General features: G+C 45.2%; 1 pseudogene; it reads left to right on the top strand.

Moving 5' to 3' along the window:
• Positions 1 to 167: 167 nt before the first annotated feature.
• LOC141020645 (uncharacterized) lies at positions 168 to 8,169 on the top strand (annotated as a pseudogene).
• The last annotated feature ends 8,875 nt before the right edge of the window (positions 8,170 to 17,044 follow it).

Raw genomic sequence — 17,044 nt, 5'->3', positions numbered from 1 at the left:
CGTGGATGGTGCTCGAGGAGGCTGGGGAGGGCTCCATTTATAGGCGAGCATCGAGGGGGGTTCGGCCTCCGTCGGTGGACACCTGGACACGGCGCCCGGCGACGAGCGGCGTCAGTGAGAGAGGGAGAAGGCGACGCAGCTCACGCGGGGACTGTGGGCGAACGGGGATGAGCACAGGATCGAGGGGAAAGCGACGAGCACAGTACAGAGCGCACTGTTGCATTGGCCGGACCGCGCCCGTGCTCGCTGCGGCGAGCTCCGGCGTCGGTGAGTGCCAGGGGAGAGTGAAGAGAGCTTGGACGAAGATTGTGGCGAGGTTGGCACGCTTAGGCAGTCGGGGAAGCGAGCACGCGCGAAACAGAGCGCTCGGCGGCACTCAGAGCGCGGCGACAAGCAGGTTGGCATCATGTACACGCGTGGTCACCGCGTGAACTTTGCCCTCAGGCCGACCTAAGTCCAAAATGCATGTCTGGCTTGTTGTTCGTGGTAGTTTTGAAGATGACCACGCTTTGGTTTGGACCCAGACGCAATAGGATAGATTTCTACAGCCAAGTAAGTTTCTGATCAGTAACTTTGAGAGCTTACTGTGGTCAAACGGCTGGGAGTTGGGGGCTGGGCTTTGGAGGTTAGCAATCATCTACTAAGGTGATGATGCACAAGAAAAAACAGCCACAATGGAGCAAGTAAAATGGTAGTTGCTGTAGAAACCACCATTTCTGTCCAGAACAGAAAATATTTTCTGTAGCAAAAATATTCCAAAACGTTATGCAATATTTTTGCTCAGGAAGGTGCCCTAGGGTTCAAAGAATATTTTTGAATTTTCTCAGATTTTTGTGGGCAAGAAAAATTGGGGTTGCTTTGGAGCACATAGAGCTAGCTAGCGTTTAAGAAAGGGAAATGAATATTTTTCATTTAAGAAAAATATTCCATATATTTATTTGAGGTGAACCAGAGAGGGAATGATGGTTAGAGAGGGAAATGGGACACTTGGGTGAAAGCCAAGGGGTACCCAAGTGTTTAAGTCCATATGAAAAGATTCAAAACTGCAAAATTCAAATTCAATCCAACTGAAAATCGGGCAAAGAAAAGAGGGCAAAAACCATGCTGTCATAGCTGTAAAACCTATGCTACTACTAAGTGAATAGCTAAAGTGTAGGCAATGTTGTCAGAATCGCGATTCTGTTATACGATTCTACGATTTCACGATCCAAACTAACCCCTCTGATTCTACGACTTTAGTCGATAGAATCTACATTTCTACGATCCTGATAGTGAAGATTCTACGATTTGCGCTCCGCTCTGATCCGATTTAAAGTCGCGATTCTGACAACCTTGAGTGTAGGTGAGACACCCCATGCTACTACTGAGCGTGTCCACTGCCGCACCAACCACCCCCCGATCCATTCCCACCCCACCAAACGGTCTCTCGTGAATTCCTCAAAAAAAGTAAACTCTCTCGCGCGAACCTCACTCCTACCCCTCTAGGTCAAGCTCCTCTCCCCCACGATCACCTCGCTACCGCCACCACCCACGTCGGCCGGTTCCGGCGAGCTTCGGCTACGCGCATCACGCCCCCAAGCTCCACCCCTTCCTCCCCTGCATCCAAATCCCTGCCTCAAGTCCTGCACCCTTGCCTGCGGCTAGGGTTTCTCGCGCCTCCCTTGTTCTTGCCGAAATCCACCACAATCAGCGATGGTGAGGCCGGATCTTGCGATAACCGTCACCGGCGTTGCCCAGGTAGGCCCTTCACCTCCTTCCTTTCTCGGGTCCACCCTCTCCTCCTCACCTCACCATCTCGTCCTATCCGTCCCTTTGCTGCAGGTCACCATGGCACGGAGACGACAATGACAGCAAGAGGGCACCGATCTTGCCCTGATCGAGGGGGTGGAGGAGGGGCGCACCTAGCGACCGGCCCTGCTCTTCTTAAGGAGGAGGGGCGGGAGGGGTCTGCTCCTAGGGCGACCAAGAGGTCTTGCCCGAGCTCAAGCATGGCCAAGATGACCCACTGCGGCAAGTCTAATATCCTTGTGAACTACTCCAGTAACTGTGTTGTTGGAGCACTACACTCATGATGGAATGCTTCAGTGTTTTATGTAGTTTTTGCTATCTTAGCTCTGATGGTAACATCATATCAATTCAGAGTGGTGTTAGGAACAATTAGAATATGCTATGGTCGTCTAATAGAGAGAGATTCATGGGTATTCCCAGTTTGGACAATCAAATGTGTAGCCTTCGGAGGGATCCCAGGTCCAACGTCGGAAGGTAGACGGATGAGCAGCCGCATTCAGGATCAACCGGATGCTGATGACCTACACCTAGAGCGTGCCATGCGGGCGGCCAAGCTTCGTTACATTGAGGGCACCACATGTTTGTCAGTTAATATTTCCAATCCCATTATGCATTTTTCATTAATCAAATTATTCTTAATGCGAATCAATTGGGGGTTTCGTTGGGTAGAAACGAAAAAGTAATTGCAAAATCAGTAAATGATCTGTTAGATCTCAAGGCTGAGCGGGCCATGGAGATGATCCAAAATATTGCGGCTGTTAAACCTTTGAATGACTCCGAAATAATTTCATTGGGAGTTCAGTCTCTTGATTGTTTTTGTGAGGATCTTGCAACTTCACCCGCAGGGTCCGAGGAGGATGCGAGTTTAGTTTCACAGCGGGAGTCGACCCCATGGAACCAGAGGCATGTAAGCTCACTGAGCTTGGTTATATGGACCGAGTTGATGAGCAGGTCAAGCCTAAGTGCACTTGGAAGAGGAAACTTTATTCGGCTTCCACTGTGCGTAGAAGTGCTAGAATCCGGAGTACTAAAAAAATTTATGATGAAAAATGAAAGGGATTTTTTTGGAATAGCAGAGGTTTGGCAGACTTGGCTAAATGAAGTTTCCTGGCAGGGGCATCTGCCGAACACAAGTTGGATTTCATCGCCCTCTTTGAGACGGGTTGAGATAACTTCACATCTCAATTCCTTGGCAAGGGATTCCGGAGGGAGATCAAATCTGGAGAGATGGCAAAATAAGATAAGGCACTTGAGGCAGTTTTTGCGAGGCTGGGCAAACCATATGAGCGGCATTTATAAGGTGGAAATGGAACAGCTCCTGCATCTTATTAATGCGCTTGACCTGAAAGCCGAGTCATCCATTTTAGATACAGGAGAGCTAGATTCTAAAGTGAAGGCGAAACAGAGACTGCGAGAGTTGCTTAGGGAAGAAGAATTCAAATGCGGACTTAGGGCTAAGGTGCGAAAATTCGTCCAAGGTGACGATAACACACAATTCTTCCATATGATTGTTAATGGTAAGCATCATAAGAAAAAATATTTCAGCTCGAACAGGATGAGGGTACAATCGTGGGGCATGAGAACCTCAAGTTGTACACTGCCAATTACTATAAGCAGTTGTTTGGGGGCAACAAAGGATAGCTTTGTGTCCTTGGACGAATCCATGGTTGAGGATATTCCTCAACTCGCGATGACGAAAATGATATTTTGTCTGCCCCGTTCTTGGAGAAAGAGGTGCTTGAGGCTATTTCTCAGATGAAGAATAATAAGGCGCAGGGCCAGATGACTTCCTGGCAGAGTTTTACAAAAAATGTTGGCATATTATCAAAGGTGATTTACTGCCAATGTTCCATGATCTGTTCTCTGGTCATTTGCAACTATTTCACTTAAAGTTTGGGACAGTCAGGCTGCTACCTAAGAAGGAGGAGGCGGTGCGGATTCAGTAGTTCCGCCCAATCTTCCTACTTAATGTCAGTTTTAAAATCTTCACTAAGGTGGGGACTAACCGACTGACGCAGATTGCACACAACATGGTACAACCGACTCAAACTGCTTTCATGCCGAACAGAAACATCCTGGAAGGGGTTGTGGTCCTCCATGAAACTCTCCATGAGATCCACAAAAAGAAACTTGATGGGGTGGTTTTCAAAGTGGATTTCGAGAAGGCGTATGATAAGGTTAGGTGGTCGTTTCTTCAGTAGGCCTTACAAATGAAAGGTTCCAACCAGTCCTGGAGGAACCAGGTCGATGCCTTTACACAAAAAGGCAGTGTCGGGATTAACATGAATGATGACATAGTTCATTATTTCAAGACAAATAAGGGTCTTAGACAGAGAGATCCGATGTCTCCTATCGTGTTCAACATAGTTCTGGATATGTTGCAGTGCTGATAGGAGGAGCTAAAGAAAATAGCCAAGTAGGAGGACTTGTCCCACGTTTGGTTGATGGGGGAGTGTCCATTCTATAGTATGCTGATGATACAATCATTTTCATGGAGCATGATTTAGTGAAGGCCAGAAATATGAAGCTTCTGTTATGCTTATATGAACAGTTGTCGGGGCTAAAGATTAATTTTAACAAAAGTGAATTGTTCCGCTCTGGGAGAGCTAAAGACGAACAGGAAGCTTACAAACAATTGTTTGGGTATGAATTGGGTTCCTTGCCTTTCAGCTATTTGGGCATACCTATTCATCATCACAAGCTTTCTAATAAAGAATGGAAGTGCATTGAAGATCGATTTAAAAAAAACTAAGTTGCTGGAAGGGTAAACTTATGTCTTATGGAGGCCGGTAATTCTCATTAGTTCGGTGTTGACGAGCATGCCAATGTTCCTCCTGTCCTTCTTCTTTGAGGTACTAGTAGGGGTACGGAAAACATTGAATTTCTATCCATCGCGCTTCTTGTGGCAGATTGACGAGCTGAAAAGAAAGTACAGACTTACTAAATGGGACGTCATTTGTAGGACAAAAGACCAAGGAGGTTAGTAGTAGCGTTTGGGTGTATAAGTTACTCAACAAATGGCTGTATAAGTTATCCATAGAGACAGATGGAACATGGGCTCAAATTCAGCGTAACAAGTACCTTCAGTCTAAGACCTTATCTCAGGTAACGGCTAGACCCAATGATTCGCCTTTTTGGAAAGGTTTGATGAGAATGAAATCGGCCTTTTTCAGTAGAGTTAACTTTATCATTGGCGATGGTGCTTCTACGAGATTTTGGGAGGATACATGGTTAGGGGAGACGCCTCTAGCCACACAATATCCATCTCTCTATAATTTTTCCCATCGTAAAGAAGTATACGTTGTCACGGTATTACAGTCCAGTCCTCTAAATATTCAATTCAGGAGGTCTTTGATGGGATATCGATGGGAAGCGTGGATCCATCTTGTTAGGAGATTGATGGATGTCAACCTGTCTCAACAACCTGATAGTCAGCACTAGAAACTAACCACAGATGGAATTTTCACAGTGAAATCCATGTATTTGGATATTATTAATTCAGGTTCTATTCCAAGATCGTCTTTACATATCTGGAAAGTCAAGGTACCTTTAATAATCAAAGTCTTCATGTGGTTTGTCCACAAGGAAGTGATTCTAACTAAGGATAATTTGGCAAAACGCAATTGGGAAGGCTCACAGAGATTTAGTTTCTGTGACCATGAAGAATCTATCAAACACCTCTTTCTGGATTGTCCGATGGCCAAAGTCCTATGGCGATCAATACATATAGCATTTAATATTGATCCTCCAAATAGCATCCACACGTTATTTGGGACGTGGCTAAATGGAGTAGAGACAGAGACAGCGAAACATATCCGTGTAGGAGTATGTGCTTTATTATGGTCTATATGGAATTGCAGGAATTATTTGGTTTTTAACAGGAAGACAACTATTCAATTTTTGCAGGTTATGTTTAGGTCCACTGCTTTAATCCGTATGTGGCCGCTACTCACTCCGACGGACGCCAGGGAGCGTTTGGTTACTGGGTCTACCCGATGGAAGATGGTATCTCAGGGTATCTTCAACCGGTTTGTATGGCAGTCATGTAATAGGATAGGTGTTTAGTTGTCCATTTCTACTTTTTCCGCTGGTTAAGGCTATCCTTCTCATGTTTATGGCTCTATGAGAGTCTTTTTTTTGGTTATCTAGACTTTGTTGTACGATTATTTTAATAAATGGCTGCATGCATCATTCTGATGCAGAGGCCGGGGACAGTCCCCCTTTTCTTAAAAAAATGTGTTCACAAATGACATCCACGTTGGTCGTACTAGGTCCTAATGGTGATGCTACTGATTTTAGTAAAGTTGATCTGTGCTAGTTCTAGGCTGATCAAATATTGTGTTTATTTATGAAAAAGTATCTGTACGATATAGACGTGATTACTGTGTAGAAAAGTACCACTGTTTCTTGTTTAGTGAAGTGTTTCTCTGCTTCCCTACTGTCAATGTCGAGCAACAGTTTCATCTTTATTTTTTAGTCATACTCATGCATATTCTGTTCATGTGCATATGCTTACTTTGTGGTGACTGATAGGGAGCGCAGCTTTGGTTACCAATCACTGCACAATCATCCCAAATTTTTTTTGCTTAATGTTCATTGCCCAACAGGCTACACCGCCCGCACGCTGGGCCTTGTTTTGCCTACCACTTACTGCTGCGGTGCTACAAGAACCAAGCTAAGCTCCAGCAGAACCTGATGTAGTCCAAAAGAATTCTAAAAGAGGGCCTTGGGGTTTCGTTACCATTTTTTTGCTGTGTGCCGTTTGGGTTTGTATATTGGGTCTTGGTTTTGTAGACCGTGCGTGCTTGTGTGCGTCTTGTTCTTTGGGGTTTGGTTTTCGGTTTTGGGGGATTTGATGTGTACATTGTGCATCAACATACACTGTTAGCTGCCTGTGGAGATCAACACTAATGAATAACCAAATCCTGGTTGTTCTTTCATGTAGGATGCTTATGCCGTCGAGAGCAATGAGCATGGAATAGTAGCTCGAGACAGAGGCACGTTTCATTGGGAACTTATTCCGGTGTGTGCATTATTTGAGCCCCAAAAACTCCTTCTGTATGAAATATTGTCTCTTAGGTACCAATTTCAAAGATATATTGTTGACCATGTTGAAATTCCTTCTAGTAGAGGCAGACCACCAGTTGTTGTTGACAAGGATAATAGTCTTGCAAAGGTAGTCCTACAATATAGTGCTCCCTTTAAACATTATAGAGTAATTAATATGCAGCCAGAGTCCAGTATGATATCACAATCTTAAGTAAAGCATTTGAATTTAAGCTAGTAGATATTGATCTCTGTGATAGAAGTGTGTCTGTTTAATACCTCTAAACTCAACAATTTCATTCAGAATTATGATACTTCTTAGTGTAGCATTGTAGCTTTATTTTTACATGATCAGATTACCTTTGTAATGTAGCATGCAGCCAAACTATGATGTATATCTATAGTAGTAAATGTATCATCTTAAGAGTGTACTGAAGCTATATTATTTCGTACCTCAAATTTTAGGCTTTCTCATGGTTAATATAAGTTATGTAAAGCAATGTTTGCCTAGAAGTGTAACTATAGTGCCATTCTTGTGTTTCAATGTACAGCGATAGTACTGCTGCACTTGTGCTAGCCAGTGGGGAGAAAGCAAAGAACCATGGCCTTCAAGTTCTTGCAAGGACCAGATGGTATGCCGATGCTGCTCAGGTAAATCTTGCATGCCCCATCGCTAATCATTGTTGGTGAAACAAATGTCACTTGAGAAATCTCGGCCCATTGTTCTTGTCAATGAATACTATTACCAACATTATCCTTTCCTGTGTCTCAAAACAGTCAACCTGACTCACAGAGTTATCCTTTTCTTTAGGATTCATGGTCATTTTTTATTTATTTTTCTTGTTATTATGCATTACTATGAGTTCATTATATTAAGATTCCTTACAACTTTAGGTACCTGAGCTATTTACAGAAGGAGGGGATCCAACCTTCTTCACGTCTCGCGGTAGTGTCTTCCTTTGATTCGTTCGTGCAACAAGGAGGGGAAGGGCCTTCGTCACGTCTCGTGCAACAAGAGGACTAGCCTCCGGCTGTTACCATTGATTCATGTGCATGTGCTATATAGAAAGAAAATACTCTACTGGATTTGGACGTTGACGCGTACTAACAAGTTTTCAATTTCCTGACGTGGCCGCAGGGGTGATCGACGCTACCTACCGCAGCTCGGTGGGCATCATGCTCTTCAACCACTCAGAGGTGGACTTCATCGTGAAGCCCGGCAACCGCGTCGCGCTGATGATTGTCCAGGTGATCGCAACGCCGGAGGTCACCGAGCTGGAGGACCTCCTTGCCACCGTTCGGGGCGAGGGAGGATTCAGGTCCACCGGCGGCTGAAGTATGAGCCTTGGTAGATACATCTAGATAAGTGGTATGTTTTGGGTGGCGGTGGAACACTAGTTAAGCTACCCACCTTTGGTTGTGTGCGTCTAATGTTAAATAGAATCTTGTGATCTCTTCCAGTTGAGATGTTCAATCACTAGTGCAGAACCAGGCTTTAGCACCAGTTCGTAAGGCCCTTTAGTGTCGGTTCTGCAACCGGCACTAAAGTGTGGGGACTAAAGGCCCCCTCCCCTTTAGTACTGGTTCAACACGAACCGCTACTAAAGGGCCACCACGTGGCACGAGGCGTGCCGCAATCTGGGGGACCTTTAGGATTTTTTTTGATTTTTTTTTGAAATAAAGCAAAAACAGCCCACCTACTGGGCCGGCTCGGCCTACATACGACCAGAAACCCAACCTCTCGTTGGGCCAGGATGCTGGCCCGTACGACCCAGTAGGCCCCCCAGGGCAGAAGACTTGCAATAGGCCCACAAAGGCCTGCTTAGAGAGGAGCTCGACAAAGTAGCCGCGGCGGGGCTTATAAACCGGTGCGAGCTCCTCTCAACTAGCGAGGTGGGACTAAACATTGTGCACTGCAGGTGGCAGTGCACCCCTTTAGTACCGGTTGGTGGCACGAACCCGTACGGGTGGATCCACATATAGTATCAGAAATGCTACAGAGCTCCCACTCACTTTCTTGTAAATACAGGCTTCTCCAAAAGTCTGTATAAAACCATATGCTTTGATCACACTATCAAAACGTTTATTCCAACTCCGAGAGGCTTGCACCAGTCCATAAATGGATCGCTGGAGCTTGCACACTTTGTTAGCTCCCTTTGGATCGACAAAACCTTCTGGTTGCATCATATACAACTCTTCTTCCAGAAATCCATTCAGGAATGCAGTTTTGACATCCATTTGCCAAATTTCATAATCATAAAATGCGGCAATTGCTAACATGATTCGGACAGACTTAAGCATCGCTACGGGTGAGAAGGTCTCATCGTAGTCAATCCCTTGAACTTGTCGAAAACCTTTTGCAACAAGTCGAGCTTTATAGACAGTAATATTACCGCCAACGTTAGTCTTCTTCTTGAAGATCCATTTATTTTCGATGGCTTGCCGATCATCGGGCAAGTCAACCAAAGTCCATACTTTGTTCTCATACATGGATCCCATCTCAGATTTCATGGCCTCAAGCCATTTTGCGGAATCTGGGCTCACCATCGCTTCTTCATAGTTCGTAGGTTCATCATGGTCTAGTAACATAACCTCCAGAACAGGATTACCGTACCACTCTGGTGCGGATCTAACTCTGGTTGACCTACGAGGTTCAGTAACAACTTGATCTGAAGTTTCATGATCATCATCATTAACTTCCTCACTAACTGGTGTAGACGTCACAGCAACCGGTTTCTGTGATGAACTATTTTCCAATAAGGGAGCAGGTATTGTTACCTCATCAAGTTCTACTTTCCTCCCACTCACTTCTTTCGAGAGAAACTCCTTCTCTAGAAATGATCCATTCTTAGCAACAAATGTTTTGCCTTCGGATCTGTGATAGAAGGTGTACCCAATAGTTTCCTTTGGGTATCCTATGAAGACACATTTCTCCGATTTGGGTTCGAGGTTATCAGGTTGAAGCTTTTTCACATAAGCATCGCAGCCCCAAACTTTAAGAAACGACAACTTTGGTTTCTTTCCAATCCACAGTTCATAAGGCATCGTCTCAACGGATTTTGATGGTGCCCTATTTAAAGTGAATGCAGCCGTCTCTAAAGCATAACCCCAAAACGATAGCGGTAAATCAGTAAGAGACATCATAGATCGCACCATATCTAGTAAAGTACGATTACGACGTTCGGACACACCATTACGCTGTGGTGTTCCGGGTGGCGTGAGTTGCGAAACTATTCCGCATTGTTTCAAATGTAGACCAAACTCGTAACTCAAATATTCTCCTCCACGATCAGATCGCACAAACTTTATTTTCTTGTTACGATGATTTTCAACTTCACTCTGAAATTCTTTGAACTTTTCAAATGTTTCAGACTTATGTTTCATTAAGTAGATATACCCATATCTACTTAAATAATCTGTGAAGGTGAGAAAATAACGATACCCGCCGCGAGGCTCAACATTCATTGGACCGCATACATCAGTATGTATGATCTCCAACAAATCAGTTGCTCACTCCATAGTTCCGGAGAACGGTGTTTTAGTCATCTTGCCCATGAGGCATGGTTCGCAAGTACCAAGTGATTCATAATCAAGTGATTCCAAAAGTCCATCAGTATGGAGTTTCTTCATGCGCTTTACACCAATATGACCCAAACGGCAGTGCCACAAATAAGTTGCACTATCATTATCAACCATGCATATTTTGGCTTCAATATTATGAATATGTGTATCACTACTATCGAGATTCATCAAAAATAGACCACTCTTCAAGGGTGCATGACCATAAAAGTTATTACTCATATAAATAGAACAACCATTATTCTCAGATTTAAATGAATAACCGTCTCGCATCAAACAGGATCCAGATATAATGTTCATGCTCAACGCTGGCACCAAATAACAATTATTTAGGTCTAAAACTAATCCCAAAGGTAGATGTAGAGGTAGCGTGCCGATGGCGATCACATCGCGTTTGGAACCATTCCCACGTGCATCGTCACCTCGTCCTTAGCCAGTGTTCGCTTAATCCGTAGTCCCTGTTTTGAGTTGCAAATATTAGCAACAGAACCAGTATCAAATACCCAGGTGCTACTGCGAGCTCTAGTAAGGTACACATCATTAACATGTATATCACATATACCTTTGTTCACCTTGCCATCCTTCTTATCCGCCAAATACTTGGGGCAGTTCCGCTTCAAGTGACCAGTCTGCTTGAAGTAGAAGCACTCGGTCTCAGGCTTAGGTCCAGACTTGGGTTTCTTCTCTTGAGCAGCAACTTGTTTGTTGTTCTTCCTGAAGTTCCCCTTTTCTTCCCTTTTCCCTTTTTCTTGAAACTGGTGGTCTTATTGACCATAACCACATGATGCTCCTTCTTGATTTCTACCTCTGCAGCCTTTAGCATTGCGAAGAGCTCGGGAATCGTCTTATCCATCCCTTGCATGTTATAGTTCATCACGAAGCTCTTGTAGCTTGGTGGCAGTGATTGAAGAATTCTGTCAATGACGCTATCATCCGGAAGATTAACTCCGAGTTGAATCAAGTGATTGTTATACCCAAACATTCTGAGTATATGCTCACTGACAGAACTATTCTCCTCCATCTTACAGCTGTAGAACTTATTGGAGACTTCATATCTCTCAATCCGGGCATTTGCTTGAAATATTAACTTCAACTCCTGGAACATCTCATATGCTCCATGACGTTCAAAACGTGGTTGAAGTCCCGGTTCTAAGCCGTAAAGCATGGCACACTGAACTATCGAGTAGTCATCAGCTTTGCTCTGCCAGAGGTTCATAACATCTGGTGTTGCTCCTGCATCAGGTTTGGCACCTAGCGGTGCTTCCAGGACGTAATTCTTCTGTGCAGCAATGGGGATAATCCTCAAGTTACGGACCCAGTCCGTGTAATTGCTACCATCATCTTTCAACTTTGCGTTCTCAACGAACGCATTAAAATTCAACGGAACAACAGCACGAGCCATCTATCTACAACAAACATAGACATGCAAAATACTATCACGTACTATGTTCATGATAAATTTAAGTTCAATTACTCATATTACTTAAGAACTCCCACTTAGATAGACATCCCACTAATCATCTAAGTGATCACGTGATCCAAATCAACTAAACCATAACCGATCATCACGTGAAATTGAGTAGTTTTCAATGGTGAACATCACTATGTTGATCATATCTACTATATGATTCACGCTCGACCTTTCGGTCTCAGTGTTCCGAGGCCATATCTACATATCCTAGGCTCGTCATGTTTAACCTGAGTATTCTGCGTGTGCAAAACTGGCTTGCACCCGTTGTAGATGGACGTAGAGCTTATGACACCCGATCATCATGTGGTGTCTGGGCCCAACGAACTTTGGCAACGGTGCATACTCAGGGAGAACACTTATACCTTGAAATTTAGTGAGAGATCATTTTATAATGCTACCGTCAATCAAAGCAAGATAAGATGCTTAAAAGATAAACAGCACATGCAATCAATATAAGTGATATGATATGGCCATCATCATCTTCTGCTTGTGATCTCCATCTCTGAAGCACCGTCATGATCACCATCGTAACCGGCGCGACACCTTGATCTCCATCGTAGCATCGTTGTCGTCTCGCCAACTATTGCTTCTACGACTATCGCTACTGCTTAGTGATAAAGTAAAGCAATTACAGGGCGATTTCATTGCATACAATAAAGCGACAACCATATGGCTCCTGCCAGTTGCCGATAACTCAGTTACAAAACATGATCATCTCATACAATAAAATTTAGCATCATGCCTTGACCATATCACATCACAACATGCCCTGCAAAAACAAGTTAGACGTCCTCTACTTTGTTGTTGCAAGTTTTACGTGGCTGCTACGGGCTGAGCAAGAACCGTTCTTACCTACGCATCAAAACCACAACGATAGTTCGTCAAGTTAGTGATGTTTTAACCTTCTCAAGGACCGGGCGTAGCCACACTCGGTTCAACTAAAGTTGGAGAAACTGACACCTGCCAGCCACCTGTGTGCAAAGCATGTCGGTAGAACCAGTCTCGCGTAAGCGTACACGTAATGTCGGTCCGGGCCGCTTCATCCAAAAATACCGCCGAACCAAAGTATGACATGCTGGTAAGCAGTATGACTTGTATCGCCCACAACTCACTTCTGTTCTACTCGTGCATATAACATCTACGCATAAAACCTGGCTCTGATGCCACTCTTGGGGAACGTAGTAATTTCAAAAAAATTCCTACGCACACACAGGATCATGGTGATGCATAGCAACGAGAGGGGAGAGTGTGTCCACGTACCCTCGTATACCGAAAGCGGAAGCGTTAGCACAATGCGGTTGATGTAGTCGTACGTCTTCACGATCCGACCGATCAAGTACCGAACGCACGGCACCTCCGAGTTCTGCACACGTTCAACTCGATGACGTCCCTCGAACTCCGATCCAGCCGAGCTTGGAGGGAGAGTTCCGTCAGCACAATGGCGTGGTGACGATGATGATGTTCTACCGACGTAGGGCTTCGCCTAAGCACCACTACGGTATTATCGAGTTGGACTATGGTGGAGAGGGGCACCGCACACGGCTAAAAGATCCAAGAGATCAATTTTTGTGTCTATGGGGTGCCCCTCTCCTCCGTATATAAAGGGGGGAGGAGAGGGCCGGCCAAGGGGAGGAGGCGCGCCCAAGGGGGGAGTCCTACTCCCACCCGGAGTAGGACTCCTCCTTTTCATATTTGGAGAGGGAGAGGGAAGGAAGCGGAAGGAGGGAGGAAGGAAAGGGCGGGGGCAGCAGTAGGGGAACGCAGCAGAAAACAAAAATTTTCCGACCTACGCACCAGCCCAGGACCACTATGGAGACTGCATACATGGTTTGATCTTTTTCGTTACCGACTCGTAGCGCAGCGGGAAGTAGAGTCGATGACGATCGGCGGTGCAGATCCCCGCAGCTAGGATTTACAACCTCCCAACCGCGAGGATGTATACCCTCATCTGCTCCTCAGACAGCCCTCCGGGAGGCGGTCGAACAGCCCCCGGGACGGTGTCGCGGACAGCCCTTCGGGAGGACCTTCGAAACTCGAACGGTCACTCGGACAGCCCTTCGGGCGGACCTTCGAAACTCGGACGGTCACACGGACGGCCCTTCAGCAGGCACTCACGAACTAAGACCGAAACTACGATCTCTCTACAGAGTTGCACACATACGGTGTCATCTATCCGGCAGGGCTTCGCCGTCCAGAACTAGTTCCTGCCGGAACCCAGACAGCCTTACGGCTCTACGAAACTCTTTTCGTGGGAGGGATAAAAGAAGCCAGATAATGCATGGCATGTGTATGAGAGCAAGGGATGATCCTTTAGGCAGCCCCCTCCACCCCTATTTATAGGCCAAGCCCAAGGGTGGCTTCTCCAAGAAGCCAAGGGGGGAAATACCAAAAAGGCCCTCAAGGTGGCTTCTCCAAGAAGCCAAGCAAAAAGCACTTTCACTATTCATGATGACATTTTTCAGCGTCCGTTCGAACTGAAAATATTTATGTGGGCTCAGAACATTTCCAGTACCCACTAAAATAATTTTCAACGCGTTCCGAAACAATTTCGGTTTAGTGATTTTCATCTGCGAAAAGCAAACAAGAATGAGTTTTCACTATTCATGAAGACAATTTTTCGCATCCACTAAATCCGAAAATATTTCTGTGGGTCTTAGAATAATTCTAGTACCCACTAAAATGATTTTGGATTCGTTCTGAAACAATTTCAGATTAGTGAATTTCATCTGCGAAAAACAGCCAGAGCGGTACCGGCAGCTCCGAAACATTATCGGTTTTTATTTCTGAAAATTCCAAAAAGTTTCCAGAATGATTCTGGCACCCTCCAAGAATTATCAGGCATGTGCCGAAACCATTTTGACTTAATGGCATACCCCGAAACAACTTTTTCGGTTTCACCGAAACTCATCCGGTGACCTCTCTCTGCGGTCGATTCCACTGTCCGAAACTTTTCGGTGTCCGAAACTTTTTCGGTGATTTTCTCTCAGACTCCCTGTCTAGTATTCAGCAGATAGATGACCCTTAAGAGTGTGACCCTATAGGTTCGGTGAAGTATAGACATGACCTAGAACCCCTTCCGATCAATGATCAACATCGGAGCCGTGGACACCCATACCCACACGAATGAATATTCGAGTGAATATTCGAGTTGAGGTGAGCTATTCCTGTTGCTTCACGATATATCACAAACACCTGAGGTGAGATTTATTGCATCCCCATGGGCCAACACTTTGTCCACTATGCAAGTTACCTCGTTACTGGTTTTGTTCTCTTTTCTCGTTTCGTGTTCCGGCATCCCCGTGATCAAATCACAAAGTGTCTGGCCAGACGATGATGGACACCGTAACACCGAGAGGGCCCGAGTATATCTCTCCATCGTCGGAGGAGCAAATCCCAATCTCGAGCTATCAAGTTACTTAACATACTTTCCCATGAACCCGTAAGCCGCCGTAATAGCCATCCAGTTACGGATGACGTTTAACAAACCCCAAAGTTCATGAAGCAAGCATGAAGAAACTCGATACTCTCATGGTCTAAGGAATTATGCAAACATTAACCATCTCTGTGTTATGTACCAATAAACTTGTGACGAATGAATCTCATAGCTTAACATCAATCCGGGTCGATTCAACACAAATGTTCTCTTAACATTGTGCCCTCAAAGTTGCTGGCATAGACATGCCCATGACCAGGAAAACAGAATCATCATGCAACACTTGAGCTAATCTTAGAGGCCAGACTAGGAATACTTCTTACCGTTTATTATTACACACGTGCATATGAGTCTTCCTCCGAGCCTCGTGGATATTGCAGACTCGAGAATCATTGCAGCTATAGCATGGAACATAAAAATAATTGTGAACTCGGAGATAAATAATATCATTTATTATTGCCTCTAGGGCATATCTCCTACAGCGGCCCCCTCCCAATTCGGATTGGGCCTGGGGGGCGTGCCCCCTCCCTTGCTCCTTTCCCCTCCTTTCCACTAAAGCCCATTAAGGCCCAGATACCTCCTGGGGGGTACCGATAACCTCCCGGTGCTCCGGTATTATCCTGATCTCACCCAGAACCATTCCGGTATCCAAATATAGTCGTCCAATATATCGATATTTACGTATCGACCATTTCGAGACTCCTCGTCATGTCCGTGATCACATCCGGGACGCCGAACTACCTTCGGTACATCAAAACACATAAACTCATAACATAACCATCATCGAACTTTAAGCGTGCGGACCCTACGGGTTCGAGAACTATGTAGACATGACCGAGACACATCTCCGGTCAATAACCAATAGCGGAACCTAGAAGCTCATATTGGTTCCTACATATTGTTCGAAGATCTTTACCATTCAAACCGCATAAGAACATACGTTGTTCCCCTTGTCAGCGGTATGTTGCTTGCCCGAGATTCGATCGTCGGTATCTCAATACCTAGTTCAATCTCGTTACCGACAAGTCTCTTTACTCGTTCCGTAATACATCATCCTGCAACTAACACATTAGTTGCAATGCTTGCAAGGCTTAAGTGATGTGCATTACCGAGTGGGCCCAGTGATACCTCTCTGAGAATCGGAGTGACAAATCCTAATCTCGAAATACGCCAACCCAACAAGTACCTTCGGAGACTCCTGTAGAGCACCTTTATAATCACCTAGTTATGTTGTGACGTTTGGTAGCAAACAAAGTGTTCCTCTGGTAAACGGGAGTTGCATAATCTCATAGTCATAGGAACATGTATAAGTCATGAAGAAAGCAATAGCAACATACACTAGTAGAAAAAGGGTCAAATGTGAAGCACATTAGTGCCGGTTTGATTTTGAGCCGGCACTAATGTGTCCATTAGTGCTGGTTCCAACGGCTAGGCGGGCGGAGATCATTAGTACCGGTTCGTGTCACGAACCGGTACTAATGAGGCTGCGTCAGGCTGTGGTCAGGCGGGGGCCCCACGGGCACCTTTAGTACCGGTTCGTGCCATGAACCGGTACTATAGTTTCTTAGTAAGCTGTTTTTTTGTCCCACCTCGCGAAGAGAGAGGCACTAGGAGCGGTTTATAAGCCCTGAGTGCAGAGACGATGAAGGAGTGGCGCAATGCTCATCTACACGTTGCTTAGCTTTAAGCCTTGAGGAATAGTGTAGACTGCACGGAGCTATGTGCAG

Source organism: Aegilops tauschii, chromosome 7 (assembly GCF_002575655.3).
Source record: "Aegilops tauschii subsp. strangulata cultivar AL8/78 chromosome 7, Aet v6.0, whole genome shotgun sequence".
Lineage (NCBI taxonomy): Eukaryota > Viridiplantae > Streptophyta > Magnoliopsida > Poales > Poaceae > Aegilops > Aegilops tauschii.
This window is presented reverse-complemented; position numbering and strand designations above follow the sequence as displayed.